Source organism: Balaenoptera physalus (genome assembly GCF_965194825.1).
Source record: "Balaenoptera physalus genome assembly, chromosome: 11".
Lineage (NCBI taxonomy): Eukaryota > Metazoa > Chordata > Mammalia > Artiodactyla > Balaenopteridae > Balaenoptera > Balaenoptera physalus.
This window is the reverse complement of record NC_138896.1, coordinates 89930391-89956574: the sequence shown is the minus strand read 5'-3', so window position 1 is coordinate 89956574 and position 26184 is coordinate 89930391. Positions and strand designations below refer to the sequence as shown.

The 26184-nt window shown below is 40.1% G+C and overlaps 1 protein-coding gene across 1 annotated transcript in view; it reads left to right on the top strand.

The window, feature by feature from the left end:
- The window catches only part of FRMD4B (FERM domain containing 4B), a 336744-nt gene that overhangs the window by 32366 nt on the left and 278194 nt on the right, over window positions 1–26184 (top strand). The window lies entirely within an intron of this gene.

Genomic DNA, 26184 nt, shown 5'->3' with positions numbered 1-26184 from the left:
TCCCCTGCATTGGCAGGCAGACTCTCAACCACTGCGCCACCAGGGAAGCCCCAAAATATACCCATTTTAAGGGGACATTTTGATGTCACTGCAAATGTACAGGAGCCCATGATTCCACTATTTTTTAAAAGTTTTAAATCAATTTTATTAAGGTATCATTTACATACAATGAAATTCACCCATTTTAAGTGGACGGTGGATAGTTTGATGAGTTTGACAAGTGTATGCATCAGTGTAACCATGTGTCAATCAAGGTATGGAACATTTTCATCACCCCAAAAGTCTCCTCTCGCAAGGGGCCGCTTCTTAATTCTTCTCAATTTGCTTCAGAAAGGAGCAGTCCAAGCTCAGATTCAGGAGATGGTTCTCAAAGTGTGCTCTCTCAAATAGGAGCACCAGCCTTTACTGGAAACTTGCTAGAAATGCAAGTCTTTGGGTCCAACCCCTGACCTGCAGAATCTGAAACTCTAGGGTTGGGGCCTCACAATCTGTGTGATGTTGGTGAAAGCTTAAGTTTGAAAACCATTGCACTAGATCAACTGAGGTTTCTTTAAAATGGGCAACTGGAGTGGAGCCAGATGGGTCATAGAGGTGCTTGAAAGCCTGCCCTGGAATCAAAAGGAAGCTGATAAAGTGATTTTTGAAGAAAAGGCTAGGTGGTGGTGGGGGGGCCTGCAGGATGGATTTGAAAGCAGAAGGTTGGAGTCAGGAGGACCAGCTCCTTTTACAGCAGACTCCGGAAGACCCATTGTCACTGCAAATATATAGGAGCACATTACTCCATTACTTGAGGTCTTTGGTAGTTTTGGAGTCTTCATGCAACGAGGCGTATGAAAAGACATTATCTTATGATGAGATTTGGTGGTTAGGTAGTTTTCCTCCCCTTTGAAAGGATTCAGGTCATATGTCTGATCCTGATGCTACTTTCATTAGAATTTTTTTCCTCTATTCAACTCTTCCTCAGCCTTTATGATGTCCATTTAAAAAATTTATGTGTGTGATTTGTTGCTTTTTTTCTACAAGGTTGCTAGGCTGAAAAAAATCAACCTGATACAGGGTAGTGGCTGCGTAAGTCCTCACAGAGGAAAATGGAACAAAGGGAGTTTATTGTACGGATTGTATGCTACTTGAAAAGACAAGAAATACACACACATTCTAGCCTCAGGAACAATGTTGGCTGATGTGCAGACTTGGTTGGTCAATAGATTTTGAGGGAGAAGAGGAAAGGAAGTATGTGATTGCTTTGGAAAGAAATATGGGCAGAGCGAATGGATGCTAAAAAAGGTTATTTGAAACTTGGAAATGCAGCAAAAAGATCACTGTATGTCTTTTCAACACGGTACCAGAGCACTGTTCAATCAAGCACTCCCAGGGGTCATCCAGCTCTCCAGATGAAGGTAACCTTAATTCATGATTAACTAGTGATTAGAGCCCAGATTATGTAAAATTAAATGTTAACTTCTTGAAAACTGGTAATATCCAAATGAGTTCTGTCTAGTAGACATTGTATTACTTTCTTATTGCTGCTGTCAGCAAATGACCACAAATTTAGTGCCTTAACACAACACAAACTTATTTTTTTTTAATTAATTTTTTTTGGTGTATAGTTGATTTACGATGTGTTAGTTTCTGCTGTACAACAAAGTGAAACAGTTATACATATACATATATCCACTCTTTTTAAAATTCTTTTCCCACATCATTATGGAGTATTGAGTAGAGTTCCCTGTGCTATACGGTAGGTTCTTATTATTTATCTATTTTTATATATAGTAGTGTGTATATATGTTAATCCCAATCTTCCAGTTTACCCCTTGGTAACCATAAGTTTGTTCTCTACATCTGTGACTCTGTTTCTGTTTTGTAAGTTCATTTTTACCATTTTTTTAGATTCCACGTATAAGCAATATCATAAGATATTTATCTTTTTGTGTCTGACATTTCACTCAGTATGACAATCTCTAGGTCCATCCATGTCACTGCAAATGGCATTATTTTGTTCTTTTTAAAAAAATTTTTTTAAATTTAATTTTATTAATTTTTTTATACAGCAGGTTCTTATTAGTCATCAATTTTATACACATCAGTGTATACATATCAGTCCCAATCGCCCAATTAATCACACCCCCACCCCCAGCCCCCCGCTGCTTTCCCTACTTGGTGTCCATACGTTTGTTCTCTACATCTGTGTCTCAATTTCTGCCCTGCAAACCAGTTCATCTGTACCATTTTTCCAGGTTCCACATATATGCGTTAATATATGATATTTGTTTTTCTGTTTCTGACTTACTTCACTCTGTATGACAGTCTCTAGATCCATCCACGTCTCAACAAATGACCCAATTTCCTTCCTTTTTATGGCTGAGTAATATTCCATTGTATATATGTACCACATCTTCTTTATCCATTCATCTGTCGATGGGCATTTAGGTTGCTTCCATGACCTGGCTGTTGTAAATAGTGCTGCAATGAACATTGGGGTGCATGTGTCTTTTTGAATTATGGTTTTCTCTGTGTATATGCCCAGTAGTGGGATTGCTGGATCATATGGTAATTCTATTTTTAGTTTTTTAAGGAACCTTCATATTGTTCTCCATAGTGGATGTATCAGTTTACATTCCCACCAACAGTGCAAGAGGGTTCCCTTTTCTCCACATCCTGTCCAGCATTTGTTGTTTGTAGATTTTCTGATGATGCCCATTCTAACTGGTGTGAGGTGATACCTCATTGTAGTTTTGATTTGCATTTCTCTAATAATTAGTGATGTTGAGCATCTTTTCATGTGCTTCTTGGCCATCTGTATGTCTTCTTTGGAGAAATGTCTATTTAGGTCTTCTGCCCATTTTTGGATTGGGTTGTTTGTTTTTTTAATATTGAGCTGCATGAGCTGTTTATATATTTTGGAGATTAATCCTTTGTCCGTTGATTCGTTTGCAAATATTTTCTCCCATTCTGAGGGTTGTCTTTTCATCTTGTTTATGGTTCCTTTGCTGTGCAAAAGCTTTGAAGTTTCATTAGGTCCCATGTGTTTATTTTTGTTTTTATTTCCATTACTCTAGGAGGTGGATCAAAAAAGATCTTGCTGTGATTTATGTCAAAGAGTGTTCTTCCTATGTTTTCCTCTAAGAGTTTTATAGTGTCTGGTCTTACATTTAGGTCTCTAATCCATTTTGAGTTTATTTTTGTGTATGGTGTTAGGGAGTGTTCTAATTTCATTCTTTTACATGTAGCTATCCAGTTTTCCCAGCACCACGTATTGAACAGACTGTCTTTTCTCCATAGTATATCCTTGCCTCCTTTGTCATAGATTAGTTGACCATAGGTGCGTGGGTTTATCTCTGGGCTTTCTATCTTGTTGCATTGATCTATGTTTCTGTTTTTGTGCCAGTACCATATTGTCTTGATTACTGTAGCTTTGTAGTATAGTCTGAAGTCAGGGAGTCTGATTCCTCCAGCTCCGTTTTTTCCCCTCAAGACTGCTTTGGCTATTCAGGGTCTTTCGTGTCTCCATACAAATTTTAAGATGATTTGTTCTATTTCCATAAAATATGCCATTGGTAATTTGGTAGGGATTGCATTGAATCTCTAGATTGCTTTGGGTAGTATACTCATTTTCACAATATTGATTCTTCCAATCCAAGAACATGGTATATCTCTCCATCTGTTGGCATCATCTTTAATTTCTTTCATCAGTGTCTTATAGTTTTCTGAGTACAGGTCTTTTACCTCCTTAGGTAGGTTTATTCTTAGGTATTTTATTCTTTTTGTTGCAGTGGTAAATGGGAGTGTTTCCTTAATTTCTCTTTCAGATTTTTCATCATTAGTGTATAGGAATGCAAGAGATTTCTGTGCATTAATTTTGTATCCTGCAACTTTACCAAATTCATTAATTAGCTCTAGTAGTTTTCTGGTGGCATCTTTAGGATTCTCTCTGTATAGTATTATGTCATCTGCAAACAGTGACAGTTTTACTTCTTCTTTTCCAATTTGTATTCCTTTTAATTCTTTTTCTTCTCTGATTGCTGTGGCTAGGACTTCCAAAACTATGTTGAATAATAGTGGTGAGAGTGGACATCCTTGTCTTGTTCCTGATCTTAGAGGAAATGCTTTCAGTTTTTCACCATTGAGAATGATGTTTGCTGTGGGTTTGTCATATATGGCCTTTATTATGTTGAGGTAGGTTCCCTCTATGCCCACTTTCTGGAGAGTTTTTATCATAAATGGGTGTTGAATTTTGTCAAAAGCTTTTTCTGCATCTATTGAGATGATCATATGGTTTTTCTTCTTCAGTTAGTTAATATGGTGTATCACATTGATTGATTTGTGTATATTGAAGAATCCTTGCATCCCTGGGATAAATCCCACTTGATCATGGTGTATGATCCTTTTAATGTGTTGTTGGACTCTGTTTGCTAGTATTTTGTTGAGGATTTTTGCATCTGTATTCATCAGTGATATTGGTCTGTAATTTTCTTTTTTTGTAGTATCTTTGTCTGGTTTTGGTATCAGGGTGATGGTGGCCTCTTAGAATGAATTTGGGAGTGTTCCTTCCTCTGCAATTTTTTGGAAGAGTTTGAGAAGGATGGGTGTTAGCTCTTCTCTAAGTGTTTGATTGAATTTACCTGTGAAGCCATCTGGTCCTGGACTTTTGTTTGTTGGAAGATTTTTAATCACAGTTTCAATTTCATTGCTTGTGTTTGGTCTGTTCATATTTTCTATTTCTTCCTGGTTCAGTCTTGGAAGGTATACCTTTCTAAGAATCTGTCCATTTCTTCCAGGTTGTCCATTTTATTGGCATAGAGTTGCTTGTAGTGGTCTCTTAGGATGCTTTGTATTTCTGGGGTGACTGTTGTAACTTCTCCTTTTTCATTTCTAATTTTATTGATTTGAGTCCTCTCCCTCTTTTTCTTGATGAGTCTGGCTACTGGTTTATCAATTTTGTTTATCTTCTCAAAGAACCAGCTTTTAGTTTTATTGATCTTTGCTGTTGTTTTCTTTGTTTCTATTTCAGTTATTTCTGCTCTGATCTTTATGATTTCTTTCCTTCTGCTAACTTTGGGTTTTGTTTGTTCTTCTTTCTCTAGTCCCTTTAGGTGTAAGGTTAGATTGTTTATGTGAGATTTTTCTTTTTTCTTGAGGTAGGCTTGTATAGCTATAAACTTCCCTCTTAGAACTGCTTTTGCTGCATCCCATAGGTTTTGGATCGTCGTGTTTTCATTGTCATTTGTCTCTAGGTATTTTTTGATTTCCTCTTTGATTTCTTCAGTGATCTCTTGGTTATTTAGTAACGTATTGTTTAGCCTCCATGTGTTTGTGTTTTTTACGGTTTTTCCCCTGTAATTGATTTCTAACCTCATAGCGTTGTGGTCAGAAAAGATGCTTGATATGATTTCAATTTTCTTAAATTTACTGAGGCTTGATTTGTGACCCAAGATGTGATCTATCCTGGAGAATGTTCTGTGCACACTTGAGAAGAAAGTGTAATCTGCTGTTTCTGGATGGAATGTCCTATAAATATCAATTAAATCTTTCTGGACTATTGTGTCATTTAAAGCTTCTGTTTCCTTATTTATTTTCATTTTGGATGATCTGTCCATTGGTGTAAGTGAGGTGTTAAAGTCCCCCACTATTATTGTGTTACTGTCGATTTCCTCTTTTATAGCTGTTAGCAGTTGCCTTATGTATTGAGGTCCTCCTATGTTGGGTGCATATATATTTATAATTGTTATATCTTCTTCTTGGATTGCTCCCTTGATCATTATGTAGTGTCCTTCCTTGTCTCTTGTAGCATTCTTTATTTTAAAGTCTATTTTATCTAATATGAGTACTGCTACTCCAGGTTTCTTTTGATTTCCATTTGCATGGAATATCTTTTTCAATCCCCTCACTTTCAGTTTGAATGTGTCCCTAGGTCTGAAGTGGGTCTCTTGTAGACAGCATATATATGGGTCCTGCTTTTGTATCCATTCAGCAAGCCTGTGTCTTTTGGTTGGAGCATTTAATCCATTCATGTTCAAGGTAATTATTGATATGTATGTTCCTATGGCCATTTTCTTGTTTTGGGTTTGTTTTTGTAGGTCCTTTTCTTCTCTTGTGTTTCCCACTTAGAGAAGTTCCTTTAGCATTTGTTGTAGAGCTGGTTTGGTGGTGCTGAATTCTCTTAGCTTTTGCTTGTCTGTAAAGCTTTTGATTTCTCCATCGAATCTGAATGAGATCCTTGCCGGGTAGAGTAATCTTGGTTGTAGCTTCTTCCCTTTCATCACTTTAAGTATATCATGCCACTCCCTTCTGGCTTGTAGCGTTTCTGCTGAAAAATCAGCTGTTAACCTTATGGGAGTTCCCTTGTATGTTATTTGTCATTTTTCCCTTGCTGCTTTCAATAATTTTTCTTTGTCTTTAATTTTTGCCAATTTGATTACTATGTGTCTCGACGTGTTTCTCCTTGGGTTTATCCTGTATGGGACTCTCTGCGCTTCCTGGACTTGGGTGGCTATTTCCTTTCCCATGTTAGGGAAGTTTTTGACTATATTCTCTTCAAATATTTTCTCGGGTCCTTTCTGTCTCTCGTCTCCTTCTGGGACCCCTAGAATGCGAATGTTGTTGCGTTTAATGTTGTCCCAGAGGTCTCTTAGGCTGTCTTCATTTCTTTTCATTCTTTTTTCTTTATTCTGTTCCGCAGCAGTGAATTCCACCATTCTATATTCCAGGTCACTTATTCGTTCTTCTGCCTCAGTTATTCTGCTACTGATTTCTTCTAGTGTAGTTTTCATTTCAGTTATTGTATTGTTCATCTCTGTTTGTTTGTTCTTTAATTCTTCTAGGTCTTTGTTAAACATTTCTTGCATCTTCTCGATCTTTGCCTCCATTCTTTTTCCGAGGTCCTGGATCATCTTCACTATCATTATTCTGAATTCTTTTTCTGGAAGGTTGCCTACCTCCACTTCATTTAGTTGTTTTTCTGGGCTTTTATCTGTTCCTTCATCTGGTACATAGCCCTCAGCCTTTTCATCTTGTCTATCTTTCTGTGAATGTGGTTTTTGTTGACTATTTTGTTCTTTTTTATGACTGAATAATATTCCATTGTATATATGTACCACATCTTCTTTATCCATTAATCTGTCAATGGATATTTAGGTAGCTTCCATGTCCTGGCTATTGTACATAGTGCCAATGAACATTGGGGTGCATATGTCTTTTCGAATTATGATTTTCTCTATAATTCCAGAGGTCAGAAGTCGTAAATGAGTTTCTTGGGGCTAAAATCAAGGTGTTCGAAGGCTGTATTCCTGGTGGAGGTTCTAGGGGAGAATCTGTTCCCTTGTGTTTTTAAGCTTCTAGAAGCTACCTGAATTCCTTGGTTCTTGGTCCCTTTCTCCATCTTCAAATTCAGCAGTGTAGCGTCTTCCAGTCTCTCTCTGACTCTCACTGCATTGCCTTCTTTCTCTTATAAGAATATTTATAATTGCATTGGGCCCATCTGGATGATCCAGGATAATCTCTCCATGTCAAGATTCTTAACTTAATTACATCTGTAAAGCCCCTTTTGCTGTGTGAAATAATATATTCACAGATTCTAGGGATAAGGACATACACATCTTTAGGGGACCATTATTCTGCTTACTACAAAGATACAGATGATTTTGTTCGTAAGAGAAGTTGACCCCTGAAATTATGGTTTAATGCACTGTATGACACTAACCAGTTTTGTATTGAATATAGCCATCATTTCAGCATTATTTTTCTACTTTAAGTATATAATTCTATGTTTGCATATGTATGTGTATATATATATATATGTATAGTGTCTATGTGTATATATATATGTATTGTATATACTTTATACATGATGAAGGCTATAGGGTCAGAGTCAGGTTTGTGTGTATGTGTACATGTGTATGTGCATCAGGTTTTTGCATTCTCCTTTGAACAAGCTTTATCATCCTCTGGTTTCCTCATTAATGAATTAAATATTTTGATACATGTTCTCTTCATAATTGTAAGGGAATTATAGTTTTAATATGTTGAAAATTATACTTGACCATGATGATGGGACTATGTAAAAGGGACACAGGAGCCAGCTGAAAGAACTCCCGTTGGCCAAAGCTGCAACAGTTTGTGTAACAAAATAAGTAACACTGGATATAACCCAAGGTATAAAATACCCATGAGGTGGTTACATCACTGACATGACTCAGTAAGATGTCCCTTGTCATAAAATGCCCTTAGCAACAACAATTCAGCATTTGTCCACAGACAAACGTGCCTTTGAGGGAGCTGTGGGATTCAGCACCTGTGCCAGGGACCCAGGAGGAGTCTCGCCTACTCGCGTGTTGGGTAACAGACATACAGACCTCGGTCCTGGCTGTGGACCCTGCAGTGGCGCATGAACTGGCTCCAGCCCTTCTCAGCTGCAGTCTGGGAGCCCCTGAAAAACAGTGTGTTAGATAATCACTCACGAATGAGAGAGCCTTTAAGGAAGTCCAGATTCCCAGCAGAGAAGTCCCAGCACACTGTTGGAGCAGAAAAGTACAAGTTTGGTCACGTTGGAGAGGGTGAGAAGAACAGTTTCACTTTACTCACACCACCCCTCCTCCAAGGTGACACAGCGCAGTGCCAAGCGAGATCTTCTGGGCCTGTGATTTCTCCTCCAGGGGAAAGTGAGAGCGTGTGCACGAGCACCTGGCTTCCCAGGCCTGCTGGACATTGACAAGGAGGCCCATTTCTCTCTCACCCCACCCAGAGCCCTGAGTCATGAGCTGCACGACTTTGGGGCTGGAAGAGGCTGGGAGAGCAGTGGGTAGGACTTTAGGATGGCATTAAAGGGATACAGATCCTTCTGTTTCTTAGTTTGAACATGAATGAGTATTGAATTTTATTAAATGATTTTTCTGCATCTACTGTCATAATTGTATGATTTCTCCTTTAAATTGTTAGTGTAATAAATTAATAGATATTCTAATATTTAATCAGTCTTACAGTCTTGGAATAAACTCGACTTGGTTATGATGTTTAAAAAAAAAAAAAGGAACACAGATCCTACTAACTGCATTAATGACTCTATCAAGTAGTCTGTCCATAAACCATTGGTAATTCCTCACCGGCCGGTCCCCCCCAATGACCCACAGGCACCCCCTGCACTCTGTGCACCTCCGCCACACACACCCCTACCCTGTGTCTGGCACTGTTTGTATACTCCCAATGGCAGCAAGAGAGAGTGAGCTTTGACAGATGACTAGTGAGCACAGACAGAAAGCCAGCCCAAGTCTGCAGGCCAGAGAGAGAAACTGCAAACTTGAGCTTTGACTCTGCCCTCAGGAAAGCAAAAGAGAGGCTGTCAGCACCTGCCTCAGAGGGGGGCAGGATCAAGAGAAGGCATACAAGCTCAAGAATTCCATCACAAAAGGAATAAGAAGCATGGAATAGGCATAGCCATAGAAAATCTGAAAAGCCTCAGAATCCCTAACAGTACTGATCACAGGTATTTCTCTTCCAAAGTCCATTAGTAAAGATGGAAGGAGTTGACTGCCACTACAAATGCGAAGACAGCAATGCAAGACTTTAAGGAATGTGAAAACACATAATACGATGGCATTAGTAAGTCCTTACCTAGCAATAATTACTCAATGTAGAAGGATTACATTCTTCAATCAGGAGTCATAGTGTGGCTGATGGGATAAAAAACAAGACCCAACTATCTGCTGCCTACAAGAGACTCACTTCAGCTTCAAGGACACGCAGGCTCAAATGAAGAGATGGAAAAGGATATTCCGTGCAAGTGGAAACCGAAAGAAAGCGGGGGGGGTAGCTATATTTATATCGGACAAAATAGGCTTTAAGCAAAGAATAGTAACAAGAGACAAAGAAGATCGTTATACAATGATAAAGGGGTCAGTTCATTAAGGGAATATAACAATTGTAAATATACCTGCGCTCAACATTGAACACCTAAATATAGTAAGCACATACTAACAGGTCTGTCTTCCACTCACCAAAATTAACCTGAAATGGATTAAAGATTTAAATGTAAGACCTGAAACCATAAAATTCCTAGAAGAAAATGTAGGCAAAAAAACTTTATGACCTTGCTCTTGGCAACAATTTTTTGGATATGACACTAAAAGCAAAAGTAACAAAAACAAAAATAAATTAAGTGGGACTACATCTAACTGAAAATCTTCTTTCTGCACAGCAGAAGAGCTGGTCAACAAAATTAAAAGGCAACCTATGAAATGGGAGAAAATATTTGCCGATCATATATCTGATAAGGGGTTGATATCCAAAATATTTAAGGAACTCATACAACTCAATAGCAAAAAACAAACAATCTGATTTAAAAATGGGCAAAGGAACCTGAAGAGACATTTTTTCCAAAGAAGACATCCAAATGGCCAACAGGTACATGGAAAAGATGTTCTAGGTCGCTAAATCATCAGAGAAATGCAAGTGAATGCCACAATGAGATATCACCTCATACCAGTTAGAATGGCTATTATTAAAAGTATGAAAGACAGCAAGTGTTGGCAAGGATATGGAGAAAAGAGAACCCTTATGCACTGTTGGGTGGGAATATTCTCACTGTGGAGAACTAGGAAATTGGCAACACCTGGAGTGGCCATGTTGAAAGATGGCAGAGTCAACCCATGATCATGGATCCCTATGTGATCCTACAGATCAGAATGCTCTACCTGCCCTAGACTACCTGCTTCTATTTGGACTATTATGTGAAAGAGAAATACATGCTTATCTCAATAAAATCCTTACATTTTGGAGTCTCTTTGTGATAGCAGCTTAGCATGAACCATATTAATGCTTTAACCGTACCAGAGTGCTACATTGATCCAAGTATTGGCTTTCTTCTTTGTTGGCCTTCCTTATTAAGACATTAAAACTAGAATTGAGGCTTTAGGTGCTCTGTCACCAAGTGGAAATTAGCATTTCTTTCTTGCAGTTCTGTCCGATTTTATTCTTGGGCTGCATAAAAGTGTTTAGAAAGGAGTTCTGATGTCCGTAGCTGTGGAAGATTAAAGCTAACATATAGGTATATAAAAGAAATAAGCCTGTGCCTTCACTTATTGTACAAGATAGCTGCAGCCAGCTTAGAAATTAGACTTTTATCTATATTACCTGATTTTCTTCAGGCGTTTCTTGAGTTTTTAAGACATGTTCACCTAGTCTGCCATATTCAAGAAAATGACAAAGAGTAGAGAATGGATATGATCAGGCTGTAAATAGATGTAACAGTATAGGTGTTTGAAACAAGCATACTGTGGGTTGGATGAATAAGAAGGGAGGAAATTGTGGCAACAGACTATTATTTCAGTAAGTTTGACGGGGAAGGGAGCATTTAGGTGAGCGTGTATGGCTAATATACGAAAAAATGTGTATATATGTGAGGAAAAAATGTGCTTCAGAACATAGTCTAGATTCCGTCTCGTTGACACCCCTTGTATTATCTGATTCTAAGAAAGCTATTTTACAGCGGTATAAACTGTAGATAACTATTGTCCATACTAAATCATTTTATCTGTAGACATGAAAATTCTACATGTCTTTTAGAGGTTCAAAAAAAAAAAGACATTAGAACTAAATTAGTAAATAAATTCTTATTAAAAATTAAGTGGGTCTCCAACCTATACAGGGTCTTTCCTTTTAACTCCAGAACAACATAGTATCTCACTATGGTGAGCAGGATATTTTTATTATTTTCCTTTTTATTTGGTCCTTACGTATCTCTGTACCTTACACTTCTTGTGCTCTCTCCCTGTCTCTCCCTCTCCCTTCGTCCCTCTCCCTCTCTCTCTCCCTCTCTGCTTTCTATTCTAGGCAGAGTACCTAAAGCTTGTTTTTTCCCTTTTCTTTTCTCTCCAAGTGGATATACTGTCTCGTGACCGGAGGATCCTTGCACACGCTAACATGTATCTGGAATGTTCTTCTCTTCCTTCTGGCTTCATTGCCTTCTACTTGTACTCATATCTCAGCTCAGTTATCACCTCCCCCAAAAGTCTTCCCTGACCCCTCAAAGTAGGTTGTGTTCCTCTCTTATGTGCTGTATTAGTTCACGTCCTCTGAGAGACAGACACCAAAAAGGGATTTGATGTGCAAATAATTTTTTTAGGGAAAATGATTTTTCAGTTTAAAAGTTAGGAGTGCAAGAAGCAGGAGTAGACAGGGAGAGCCTTCAGACCATGATGCGGGTATGACTCCTGTGAGAGGGGGGAGGGGAAGGAAGGAGGAGTGGGTAGGAAGAGTCTTAGAATCTGGGCACCTCTGAGAACATTTCGCTGAGGTTGATGGGGCGTCCTCAAGCGCAAGTAGCCCATTGAAGGAGTCCTGCCTCTCACAGGATGGGTCCCTGCTGTGCTCGGCTCTTGGCTGGAAGGAGCCCAAAGGGTCAAGAGGAGCATCAGCTGGGCTGTCAGTGAGCTGTGCTGCCTGCAGTCAGAGATGTGAGTGGTGCATTTTAATAGCCACCTCATCTGCTCCCTAAGCCCCGTGTCTGATTATACAAGTGTGTGACTGTATAGGCTTTATATTCTTGTGCTGTTCCCTCTTTGTACTACTCTTTGCTCCACGAGGGAAAGGACTGTGTGTGTTTTGCATGATATCCCTAGGGCCTAGCACAGTGTCTAGCACATTTTAAAACAAAGGCAACCTGAACTTTCCAAAAATCAATTTAAAAGTCTTTTAAATTTTAAAAAGATTTTTATTAATTTAAGAAATTTTTTTCAACTTGGTTTAAAGAAAAATGTGCCCTGGGGGGAGGTTCAAAATAAATAGAATCTGCAATAACGGTTGTAAACAACTGAAAGCATTAACCTGAAAATCTCTATTAGGTGAAATTTAATGAAATTAATGTCCTGATGGCAGTTGATCAGGCGAAATGCTGGAAATACCTAATTCCAAGAAAATCTTGAACCCAATTATCTATATTCATTGTGCTTAGAAAGACAGTGTTTGTTCTGAGATATCTTTATGAGTTTAATAAAGTATTTATAAATGACCCCACATGTAAATAAAATGCTTTATTGGTCTGCAGGGGTCAGATAAATGGTCAGATTTATTGGTCAACTATAAAAATGTAGATGATTCTTCCATGCTCACTGCTTTGAAGTTAGGCAAAAAGAGGAAGTGTCAGAAAAGGGCAGGCATGAAATCTGGGCACTGTGACAGGACTGTATGAGAACTCTTGTCTTACTCAGTTTGTGGACTTGCTAGTGTAAATGTGGGTGGTCTCGAAAGTTCTTTGCTTAGAGTGTAATGTGTGGGAGTTTAGGATCCCAAGTGGCATTACTAAGTGTGAGCCTGCCTGCTGCGTCATCAACACCATTTGCTTTCCTGTTGCCTTTTGGTAGCCCTCCATGGGTAAATTTAGATCTGTAATTTACAAGTGTGCTTATGGTGCTGGATTGGTTTCCTCTGAGGGTGCGTGAAATCAGGTGTTTGGAAGTAGAATCCAGTTCTACCCTTGATTTGTACTTTCAGCTATGCCTTGAATTCATTTAGGTTTCCTCACTCCAAATGGAAACTGCCTTATTGTTTTATCTGGTAATAAAAGTATTATTAAAACAATTCAATATCAAGGGGGAAAATAAAACATCTGTAACTTCATCCCATGAAAGAAACTGCTCAACATTTTGTGTAAAGAATTCTGAACTGAATTCATTTCTTTTTTTTTTTTTTAATTTATTTTTTAATGAAGTATAGTTGAATTACAACGTTGTGTTAATTACTGCTGTACAGCAAAGTTGTACAGATATATATATTCTTTTTCATATTCTTTTCCATTATGGTTTACCCCAGGATATTGAATATACTTCCCTGTGCTATACAGTAGGGAATAGCACAAATAGGGATTTGTCTTTCTCTTTCTGACTTACTTCACTTAGTATGATAATCTCTAGTTGCATCCTTGTTGCTGCAAATGGCATTATTTTGTTCTTTTTTATGGCTGAGTAGTATTCCACTGTATATATGTTCTACATCTTCTTTATCCAACATCTGTTGATGGACATTTAGATTGTTTCCCTATGTCTTGGCTATTGTAAATAGTGCTGCCATGAACATAGGGGTACATGTATCTTTTTGAATTATAGTTTTGTCTGGATATATGCCCATAAGTGGGATTGCTGGGTCATACGGTAGTTCTATTTTTAGTTTTTTGAGGAACCTCCGTACTGTTTTCCATAGTGGCTGCACCAACTTACATTCCCACCAACAGTTTAGGAGGTCTCCCTTTTCTCCACACTCTCTCCAGCATTTGTTACTTGTAGACTTTTTAATGACGGCCATTCTGACCGGTGTGAGGTGGTGCCTCATTGTAGTTTTGATTTGCATTTCTCTAATAATTAGAAATGTTGAGCATCTTTTCATGTGATGGCCAATAGGCCATCTGTATTTCTTCTTTGGAGAAATGTCTCTTCAGGTCTTGTGCCCATTTTTTGATTGGATTGTTTATTTGTTGTCGAGTTGTATGAGCTGTTTGTATATTTTTGAAATTAAGCCCTTGTCTGTCGCATCATTTGCAAATAGTTTCTCCCATTCTGTAGGTTGTCTTTTTGTTTTGTTTATGGTTTCCTTTGCTATGCTGGACTGACTTCATTTCTGATCTTCATTTGGCCATGGATTCTGACACTATCATTTTAAGTTAGGATATTATCATCTATCTAATTGTTTAGGAATTCCATTCTAATAACAAAAATATTTATTATTATAATCAGTTTACTATGTACTAAATGCTTTATGAGGATTGTATAATTTAATCCCAACAACCCTTGATGTAGGCAAAATTATTCTGCTCTTTTTATGTAAAAGGAAACAAAGACCTTGGAGGTATAAATATTAGCTAAAGAGGAAACTGACATTCTAACCTGGGCAGTTTCTCTTTGATTTGAGAAGGAAGAAGTATTTTATTTTACATTGTCTGACGGTATTTTATGGGTTATTATAGGTATTTGTAAATCCTTCTGGATTAAGGCATGACATAAATCTAATGCAAACATACATATTTGAAGGGACCCAGAGACTTTCATATATGAATAAATATGTGGTCTGCCCTTCTGTGACCTTGAAAGAAACTATTTTGTCAAGGAACCACTCTCCTAATTTACTTGACTTATAATTTCAGGGTTTCATAAAGTGAGGGTTCAGCTGTAATTACACCAAGTGCTCCATTTAGGCTGTCATGATTTTTGGTAAACTCTGATGTTTGGCTACCTAATCTTCTAGCCTGTCTGGAATGTCTTGTGTGTCTGCTAAGTTCCTTACAACCTTTCAGGGTAGACCTTCATCACTTCATGGCTGGTCAATATTTTCAGATACATTTTAGTGCTCTTGATCTTCTACATGTGACATTAATTCTGTTTTATGGATGCATGTTTCAAAGATGAGAGGTGTTTCTGAGTGGCCACTTCTGTATCTTCAGTCTCAGATGCTCCATTAGGCTTCTTAAGTGACTGGCTGAAGTCATTATCGAGGCAAGAGCTATTACTTCAAGTGCTGGCAAACTTAATTCTTGTATCTTGCAAGCAGCCAACAATATGCTTCCTTTTATACACACTCAAAAGCACAAACTCACATTCACACACATGGTTTTCAGCTTCATTTCCAGTTTAGCAGGTAGAAGAAGAGGAGTGTTGGCCAGATAAACTTGTGAATTTATCAAATTATAGGGGATGAGGAGTGGATGGAAATTTAACCTATTGCCTCAAGAATTTTAAGGATTGAGTCAAGAGTTGCAAACTCAAAACGCTGGAAAGGGCCAATAAGACAGATTACCTAAGTGCGTATTTAAGGTTGAGTAAAGCAGTAAGGGAAGGTGAGGCCTGTGGCAAACTGGGGAACCATGCCCCACCTGAATTTTTTTTTTTTTTTTGAAGTATTATGCTGCCCAAACAAAACATACTGAGAGCTGCATTTTAACCAGAACTGGCTGCTGTTTGCAGTTTTCTAGTTTCTAGAACAGATTAGTACAAGATAGGGAAATATATTAAGGTCTCATAAGTTTGTCCACTGTATCCAAGTAGCTCCCTCCTTTTATTCCCTATTTCAGTACTCCTTTTAGTCCCCTTTCTAGCACTTATCACAGTCTGTATAATTAGTTTCTGTTTTTAATTTGTTTACTTGTTTATAATCTCTTTCTCTCAACTTTACGCTTTATGAAGGCAGTGACTGCATTTATCTTGCTCATCTCTGTGATTACCAACACTACCCAGGGTCAGATACATAACTGGTCCTCATAAAAATTGTTGAGGGGATGAAGCAAAGAGTACGATACATCTTATCATCATGTGACATATCTTTTTAATCCTGGCATGCCCAGCGCTTAGTACAATTGTGGTGATGCAGTAAGTATTCGTTGGATGCAATTGTTGGAGATGATGGTCCACCACAGATGGTTAACCACACTGAACTAGCTTACACTGGGTGGGGGGCAAAGTCTCGAAATAGATGTGGTCAGTAGACTGGGGAGATACTTGGGCACTGGCCTCAGCTCTGCCAGGCAGTTCGGTAAGACAAAAAATGTCAAGCTTTATGGATACTAATTAGGCATGACTAGTAATCAGAGCAAGTTGCTGGCATCAGCGACGTCTGATGATGGATAAAAACAGGAAATCCAGAAAGGGTCACTGTTCCCAGATAAAGGTATGCAGTCTGCCTTGGGTAAGCCAACTGATGCTAGAACTAAATCCACAGGAGCTGAATGTTGAGGTCACACACGTGGTAAGAAGAGGAATGGTAAGAGAAAGGCCCAACAGGAGATAAGGCACCAAGAAACCATCTGGGCATCCAGTACAGGTTTAGAATTCTAAAATTCCAGAAATGATCGCAAAGTGTAGACTTGGCCTCAGCGTCCAGACAGAATGATTGCTGGAGCCCAGATCAGGCCCACACCAGCGTTAGTGTTGTTTGGTGTTGAGTTCTCTAATAAATTCCACCGCAACTAAGAGCTCATTAGTGCCAGTAGCTGAAGGGCTAACATCAGTACCCTTGGCTATAGGGAGAAGAGCTTCCAGTCCTTTGTCCTAAGTGAGTATGAACCTAGGATGTTTAATTTTTAGAACAGGAGAACCCATGTGGGTTAATGCTTTCACATATTTAGCAATCAGGACTCTTTCGTTATATGTAACAGAAAGATCATTCGTATTAACTTAAGTGACAAAGAGCAAGCTATTGGCTCATATAAACACAGCATGTGAAGGCAGAGCAGAGCTGGCTTTGGGGTTTATTCTCTCTCTGCCTGTGCTGCTCTCTGCTGTGGCTTCACTCTCTCCTCTGTTGGAGAGATTTCCCTGCAGAGAACAGTGTAACCTGGTGGTCATGAACTTGGGCAGTCCCACAGCCTGGGTGTGAAGGCCACCACTCCCCTTTGGCCTTAGACAAATTCTTCATCTATAAAATGGGCATAATTAATAGCACCTATGTCATGGATTGTTTGCAAAGATTAAATGAGCACATAAATGTAAAACCCTTACAAATCGTGCCTGGTACATAGAAAGTACTGTGTTATTATTGGCTTCCAGGAGCTCTGGCTCATAGCCCAACAGTTCTGTTACCAGAGGATGGAGAATGATTCACCCTGCCGTACTAGTTAAAGACAGTTGTCTAGGATGACTTTTTTTTTTTTAATTATTTATTTATTTATTTATGGCTGTGTTGGGTCTTCGTTTCTGTGCGAGGGCTTTCCCTAGCTGTGGCAAGCGGGGGCCACTCTTCATCGTGGTGCGCGGGCCTCTCACTATCGTGGCCTCTCTTGTTGCGGAGCACAGGCTCCAGACGCGCAGGCTCAGTAGTTGTGGCTCACGGGCCCAGTTGCTCCGCGGCACGTGGGATCTTCCCAGACCAGGGCTCGAACCCGTGTGCCCTGCATTGGCAGGCCGACTCTCAACCACTGCGCCACCAGGGAAGCCCTAGGATGACCCTTATTAGCTGAAACTGGGACAGAGTTATTGCCCATGTGATGTGTGGGATCTCGTATCAAAAGGGGGAGACTTGAGCAATGAGGCAGAGATGCCTCTGTCCACCACGTTTTATAGTCCCCTTCCGTATAGAATTGTTGCTAGGAAGTGGCTGCCCAGCTGGGGTCTGTATTTCCTAGCATTCTTCCTCCCCTGCATGGGAGATGGAGGAGTAAGAGGGCATACATGTGACTAGTTCTTACTCATGTCGTGGGGTTGAAGTGATGGATGATCCTTCCAAGCCAAGGCCTTTAAGAGGTGCTCTTGTTTTCTCCGTACTTTCTCCTGGTTATAGTTAGTGATGAGGACCTTGATCTCAATGCTCCTTACACATTGGAATCACTTGGTTATCTTTTAACAAAACTGATGCCAGGCCTGATATTAGACCAGTGGTTCTTAACCAGGGGGTATTTTTGCCCCCTAATGGGCATTTGGCAAAATCTGAGGATATCTTTGGTTGTCACCCTTGGGTGGAGGAGTTACTGGAATCTAATAAGCACAGGCCAGGGATGTTGCTAAACATCTTACAACGCACAAAACATCCCCCCACAGCAAAGAATTATCTGGTCCGAATTGGGTCAAGAGTTATAAACCCTTCCCTAGAGGATGGAGAGCCACAAGACTGAGAGATGGAAGAGGCCTGGTGCCTGAATCACTGCATCAAGGAAAGTTGCCTGTCGACCTGGAGCCACCTACCTTGGAGAGTCATCTGAATGGAAAACAAGCCTCTAATGTGTTAAATCACTGAAAGTTGGGGTCTCTTTGTGACAGCAGCTAGCATTGCCTTAAGTAATACAAGAAGAGAAATGTGCTGAAGGAATTGTGATGAGTTAGCTTATGAAATGGACGTGCAATATATTTTATTGCTGTCTACCTAGGTTGCAGTATTAAATTGTAGGCCGTTGTTTTACTTAAAATTGACTGGTAATTCACAGCACAGATTTCCCTAATTAAAATAATCTAAATCAGTATTCAGTGATTTTATGGCATGGGAATGGATTTTGAGTATTTGATTTGTATCCTGGATGGAAAATATTGGAGTCTGACCTTACTAAGTAGGTTAGGTTGTGTTTCAAGTCAAAATTTGTTTTATTTAGGATTTCATCTGTTTTATTCAGTAAATGTAAAGTTAATCTTTCACATCGTCTTATTAGTTACTGTTTATAAAGAAGATAGGTTAAAAAAAAAAGAAGATAGGTTAGATTTGTAAAGTAAGAGAAGAAAAATTGTTACAGATGGCAGCTTTAGTAAATATTGTAAAAATGCCAGACTCTTAAATCTGTTTGACTATGTATGTTAATGCTTGAAATTGGTTAATATTGAAACTCTATAGGGGTTGTATTTTTTCAGGAATTTTAGAGAAAATGAATAAATTCTTTCAGTGCATGGTGTCTAGGAGGACCCACGTCTTCCTCTAGAGTCACCCAGGGCTGGACAATTAAAGACACTGAACTCTTTGGCTATATTGATACAATTAGAGATGGGCTAGATTAAGGTTAATCTTGGGACTTGTTTAGCATCTATCCGAAGAAACATGCTTTATTTTTTGCTGGTTTGGAGCTATAAGGCTATAAGCCAAGAGCTGTGGGCAGCCATTTTACTTAAGAATGAAGCCAGCATAAAGAAGAACATAGATGAAAGATGGAGTTGGAGATAGAAAGAGAGAGAGAGATCGAGTTCTAATGACATTTGAATGTCTGGGCCAAGTTATCAAGTCATACCTAGAGTTTCACAGACTTTTCATTGACCCACGTTAGTAAAGTTACGCTTTTTGCTTAAGCCAATTGGCTCGAGTTTTCTGTCACTTATATCTACTTTCAAGTAACATAAATGAGATATGTTGATTATGCCTGACGTGGTAAAATATGTTGATTGTGTCTTTATTTGTTATGGTAGATTACGTTATTATTACTGATTATTTGCTCCTCTCCTGTGAGCTTCCACGTCCATCCATTTGCATGTGACTGGCATTACCTAGCGTGTGGAAGGAGAATACTTCTCTAAACCATAATGTCAAGTCTGGTCATGTGACTTGCTTTGGTCAGTAGGATGTGGGAAGAAATGAATATGCATATCCACGCAGAAGCTTTAAGGGTAATCACATGGTTCTGCCATTTTCTCTCTCTCTCTTTTAATCTGCCAAGTGGCCATGAATCCCAGAATGGAGAAGGTATTTGGAGCAGAGCCTCAGTGGATCCACAGATGACAAGTAACATGAACAAGAAATAAATGTATTTTGTTGTAAACTATTGATATTTTGGTGGTGTTGTTAATGAAGCATAACCCAGCAAGAGTTGACTAATATACTTGCTGTCTTTGGAATGCTTGCAAAATTTATAATTGAGTATAAACCTAGAGCACCTATAATCTTTGATTATATCCTGCCCGTTACCAAATATGAATTTGGGATGACTGGTTGCTTCTTATATTTTTGGTGTTTGTAGCCCTGTTATATGCAGTTGTGACTGAGAACATGGGTTTTATGTCTGTGGTTTAATAACTAGTAAGCTACCGAACTTCTTTGATTCTCAATGTCCTCCTTATAATAATAATACTTTGCTCATAGGATTTTTGTGAATACAGAGTTAAACACAGTGCAAGGCACATAGTAAAACACTCAGTAAATAGTAACTATAATTTTTACCATTACAGAAGAAAGTGCCCTAATAAACTCTTTTTGATGCTTCCAGTAACAAACCCCCTTAGGTGGAGTCCAAGGTAAGCCTAACCAATATTAAGCACCACTCCCTAATGGATGGCATTCTGGGGAGGCTCCCAAGACATTACTTTTAAAATTGCATCTGTATCATTTCAGGAAACAGTAACTGGGGAGAATGCTGCCGAGAAAGTTGGATGGGAGTTGAGGGAATATACTGAGAAGTAGGGGAGCCATTTATCCTCTGAATTTCTTTGTACTTGAAGGTAAATGAAAAGATAACAGTGCCTGCAGAGTTGGTCCTCAAGCCAGAACTGAGAAGGACACCAGCATCCCAGGGGGGTTCTTGTACATTCCTCATTTACAAGGGCCTTTTGGCAAATTTGTTTTGTTAGAGGGCAAAGGTTATATTGGTTTAACTAATTGTTTTATAATCTTGGAAAAGGGGATAAGGAGGTTTTTATGGCAGGAATACTTCTTAAGGCAAATATCTCTGAATAATGAAGACTAAGTCTTTTGATTGCTATGGACTGATAGCTGTGTGTGTGCACGCGCGCGCGCATGTGTGCACGTGTATGTTTGGGGGACATGGAAAGGGTCATAATGTGAGCTAGTAGAGGGAAAGGAAGCATTGGGCTTAGAAATATTACCTGGGAATTGGGGATAGTTCCAGTCTTCCTTTTTTCAATAAAGATTTCTCTCTCAGGTATTGTGTTCTGGTATTGTGTTAGGGACTAAAGATATAGAAATTTATTCTCTCATTCATTCAGCAAATATTTACTGAGCACCTACAATGTGCCAGGAACTGTGCTAGGCACCTGGGAACACAGTAGTGCGTACAATCAGGTATCATCTGTGACCTTCATGGAACCTAGAGTCTAAGAAGGAACAGGGGTGATTAAATCATAACATAAATAACTATGAAGTTACAATGTGGTTAAGTACAAGGAAGGAAAGTTACAAGAACGAGGAGGATATTTACTAGAAGGATATGTCATTTGTCTGGTAGTGTCAGGGAGACAATATGGTCAGATTTGTCTTTCAAAAAAGATTATTCTGCCTTCATTGTTGAAATGAAGATTCAATAGTGAGTACAGAGAATCAGTTAGAAGGCTAAGGCAGGGATCCCAGGAGGAAATGTGGCTGGCTTAGAACAAGGAGGTGATAATGGAGACAGAAGTGGACCAATTTCAGAAATCTTTAGGAGGTAAACTCAATTGAACTTGGTGAAGAATTGGATGAGAGAGAAGAGGGGAGTGATGTCAAGAATGACTTCTGGGTTTTAAGCTTCTCTCTTTAGGACCTCATAAATGCACCATGAAAAATAAAGTGAAGTATTTGCCCTAGTATAAGCAAAGTTATGGCACAGATAATTGGGACTTGATAAAATGTCCCATCGCTGACCCTTGAGCTCAATTCCCTGAGGGCCCAGTGTTTAAAGAAGATTAGAGTATAATGTATTTGTTGGTGGTCCATAGCCGAAGTCAACACAAGTACCCAGACTATAATGTACTGCTGGAGGACTCAGTTTGAATATTCCAGCCCCAGGCCACACCTTGAAGCCTAGCTGTTGTGTGGTCCTGTAATCTTCTCCATCTTCCCCCAACCTCGAGTGCTTGATGCTCTTTACTTGTCAGAGCTGTTTGAAGAGCCTGAGGGGTATTGTGTAACAGCATGCTCTTCAAGGAATTAGCTCTGCAACTTAACGAAGAGAAGCTTTCATGACTTCAGCTGTGCTCAGTGTTTATTATTTCTCAGACTGTGCTCTTGCATGGTGTAGTTATAAAAGCATACACTTATACTAATATAAGTTATATAACTAATAGCTGTAGAATATATAATATGTAACTCTTACAAGAGTTATAAAAGTAGACACAGTGGGGATTTCCCTGGTGGTGCAGTGGTTAAAAATCCACCGGCCAGTGCAGGGGACACGGGTTCGAGCCCTGGTCCGGGAAGATCCCACATGCCACGGAGCAGCTAAGCCCGTGCACCACAACTACCGAGCCTGCGCTCTAGAGCCCGTGAGCCACAACTACTGAAGCCCACGTGCCAAGAGCCCGTGCTCCACAACAAGAGAAGCGACCGTAATGGGAAGCCCGTGCACCGCAATGAAGAGTAGCCCCTGCTTGCCACAACTAGAGAAAGCCCGCGCACAGCAATGAAGACCCAACGCAACCAAAAATAAATAAATTAAAAAAAAAGGAGACACAGTGGGCATTGATTAATGTTGCTTATAAATGCAAAGACTGAGACCTACAAATATTAACCAACTTGCTTTTGGACTCACGGGTACTCATTATTGTTCAAAGCTTATATTTATATCAGGACTTATTCCTTCAACAAATATTTATTGAGTACTGTATGCTAGGACTATTTCCAAGTAAGCAATGTAATCTAATAAATTGCTTGTCCTCATAGAGCTCATGCTCTATTTGGAAAGATAAATAAGCAAAAAAAACCCCCCCAAACCCCAAATAGTATAATTTCATATAATACCATGAAGAATAAAACAGGGCAAGGGGTAGAGTGTAATTAAGTACATTAAAAAGGGACCTTCGTCAAAGAAGTCCTTTGTGAAGGGAAGATATCTGAGCTGAGACAGGATCGACGAGAAGGAATTCTGGGGGCAAAAAACATTCTAGGTGGGGAGACAGCAGGTGCAAAGGTCCTGAGGCAGGAAACAACTTAGCAGATTTGACAACAGGAAAGAGAAAGCCACATGGTGGGAATATGGTGAACCCAGGAAAGAAAAATTTATTTGGGGGCCAAGAGATTAGAGACTCTTTAGGGCTACAGTAGAGAGCTTGGATTTTATCTAAGGGTAGTGGGAAGTCATTAGAGGGTTTTAAACACTAAGGTCACATGATCTGAGTAGGATTTAAGAAGATCGTTCTAGCTCCTGGATAGAATGGACAAAGTAGGTATGGCAGAATGTGAGAAGAAAGTCAGCTGAGGAGAAAGCTGGTAGTTTGGACCATCGTTGTAGGAACAGAGATACAGAGAAGTGGGTGAATGTATGATACCTTTGGATATCAGGTGGCAGGGTTTACTGGTGGACTAGTGATAGGAGATAAAGAAAAAAAACAAAAAAACAAAACAGAAACAAGGGCAACTTCTATGTTTTTGACCAAACAAATTAAATCATGAATCTCTATGATACTGAAGATTCAACCCAGATCTCCTTAACACTCCAGCAATCTCTTTTGAAAGGCAAGTGTCTAATTGCCTGTTCTAGTGTGGAATTTTTCCTTTTGAAGTGTTACCTTATTATTCTATCTACAGGAAGCAGGGAGAGAGATTGATATTTATAGGTTGCATTAGAATTCAGATTGCCCGCCCCAGATGTCTGCTGCAAGCCTTCTGACTAGGTTAGTAATAGCTGTGGCACATTGGCTCTGCCAGTGAGGATGTACGCCTCAGTGCCCAGTTCCTTCAATCTAAAAGAAGACAAAGGCTGACGATGTCGACCTGACTGGCCTTCTTGTTGCCTAGTGCTGCCCTTTGTCTGCAGCCTACTTCCTGGATCTGGTGTCCTGATTTGGTCAAGAAGACTGTTTACATCCCAGCATGGGATGACAGATGGGGTTCCAGGAGGGAATCTGGACCATGGTCAAGGGCATCTGATGGTCCCCAGAGGCTCGAGTATGACAGCCTGGCCTCTTTGGCTCCCTGCTTTCTGTAGGCAGAGCGGGTTCCAGAACTCCATGGTGTGGTGGAGCTGGGTCACCCCTGTGGTTTGGACAGAGAGCAGGGTGGGGCAAGCTGTCCCCCGGCTGCTCCGGAGTTGGCTTCAGACAAGAGACTAAGGTCAGGCATGTGGTTGAAATTACACATGTATTCCTGGCAGAATTCACGTCAAGATTTATGAAAATAGATTTTATAACTTCAGCTGTACTTGGCAATGATCATTTCTTGGTTGAAGATACGTGGAGGGTCCCTAAGATCAATTCTTACTGCAGATGGAAATCTGAATTCTGACAGTGAGTGGCTTATGCTTACTTTTTTTTTTTTTGTATAGTTGTTTTTTTTTTTTTTTAACATTTTTCTACTATTTTTTTTAAAATTTAATTTTATTTATTTATTTATGGCTGTGTTGGGTCTTCGTTTCTGTGCGAGGGCTTTCTCTAGTTGCGGCAAGTGGGGGCCACTCTTCATCGCGGTGCGGGGGCCTCTCACTATCGTGGCCTCTCTTGTTGCGGAGCACAGGCTCCAGACGCGCAGGCTCAGTAGTTGTGGCTCACGGGCCTAGTCGCTCCACGGCATGTGGGATCTTCCCAGACCAGGGCTCGAACCCGTGTCCCCTGCATTGGCAGGCAGACTCTCAACCACTGCGCCACCAGGGAAGCCCTATGCTTACTTTTTGAAAGTCTCCTGAGTGGGCATACAGGAGAGTATCAATCAGTCAGGATCCTGGCAAGAAAACAGGATTCACCTCTGATGGTTCAAATGAAGAGACTGAATGAAGGAACTATTTGCAGAGGTGTGGGCGGGGCTAAGGGGACACTAAAAGGGCAGGGGAGTCACCAAGAGGCTAACAGCAGGGCAAACTGTTACCACTCCAAGGGCCAAAGAAGACAAAGGACAGAACTGTAGTTACCTGAGCCAGGTGAGACCTGGTGCCATAGAGGAGGAGCCACTAGCAGCCGCTGGAGACCCGGAGGAAGCATTTGCTACCAGAGAGGTCGCCAGGAAGCGGGAGGGAGTGAGGAAGGTTCTCCACCTCCTCTGTCCTATCATCTGTTGGGGAGAGAAGAGGGAGGACAGGGAAGAAGACGGGTGTGGAATGGCAAATGAAGGACCAGAGACACAGAGGGATGTCATTCTTCACTCCATTTCATAGCATCGGCATTGTCTTTAAACATACACGCATACACACCCCTCCTCCTCCTCCTCTCTTCTTACTCATTTATAATGATAATCTTCAAATCCCAGGACACCCAGAAGCCGCTGCAGGGACGGGAGATGGAGTGTGAATGCCACAGTATGTGGATCTTGGGTGCATCCAGGTATTCCCTAGGGGCAGCATGGGATGGAAGTAGGGAGTGTGGATGGGGTCCTGGCTTGGACCCCTATTGCTGGTTAGGGGTTGACTGGCAGAGGGGGAGAGGGGCTCAGAGTGAATGAGGAAACTTCTCACCCCAAAAGACAATGGCATTTTGGGGGTAGAAGGGGGTCACAGTACATGTTTCACGAAGACTAACGTGGGAGTCAGAGCTTCAAAGACTCGTATTCCTACACGGGAAGATATGGGTTTGAGGTGGTTTGATTTAAAGCCCCCAAGTTGGTGTCTGGTCCAGTTTCCTAAAAACGGCAGCTCACCTTTCAGGGAGAGGCACTGGAAAAAATTACAGCAAAAATATCTGGTTTGGAAATCAAGCAAGGGGGAAGGGGACACAGTGGTGCTCTTTTAATTTACCTCGGAGTAGCGAGAACTGGAAGGGGGCCCTGGATGAGCCGGTGGCCAACGTCTTGGGAGAAGGTATCGCAGCAGAAGCTTTCCAAGAGTAGCTCTGTATTTTTTATTATGATTTGGGAGGTAGTGCTGTGTATGTTTTTTTTTTTTTAAGTGTA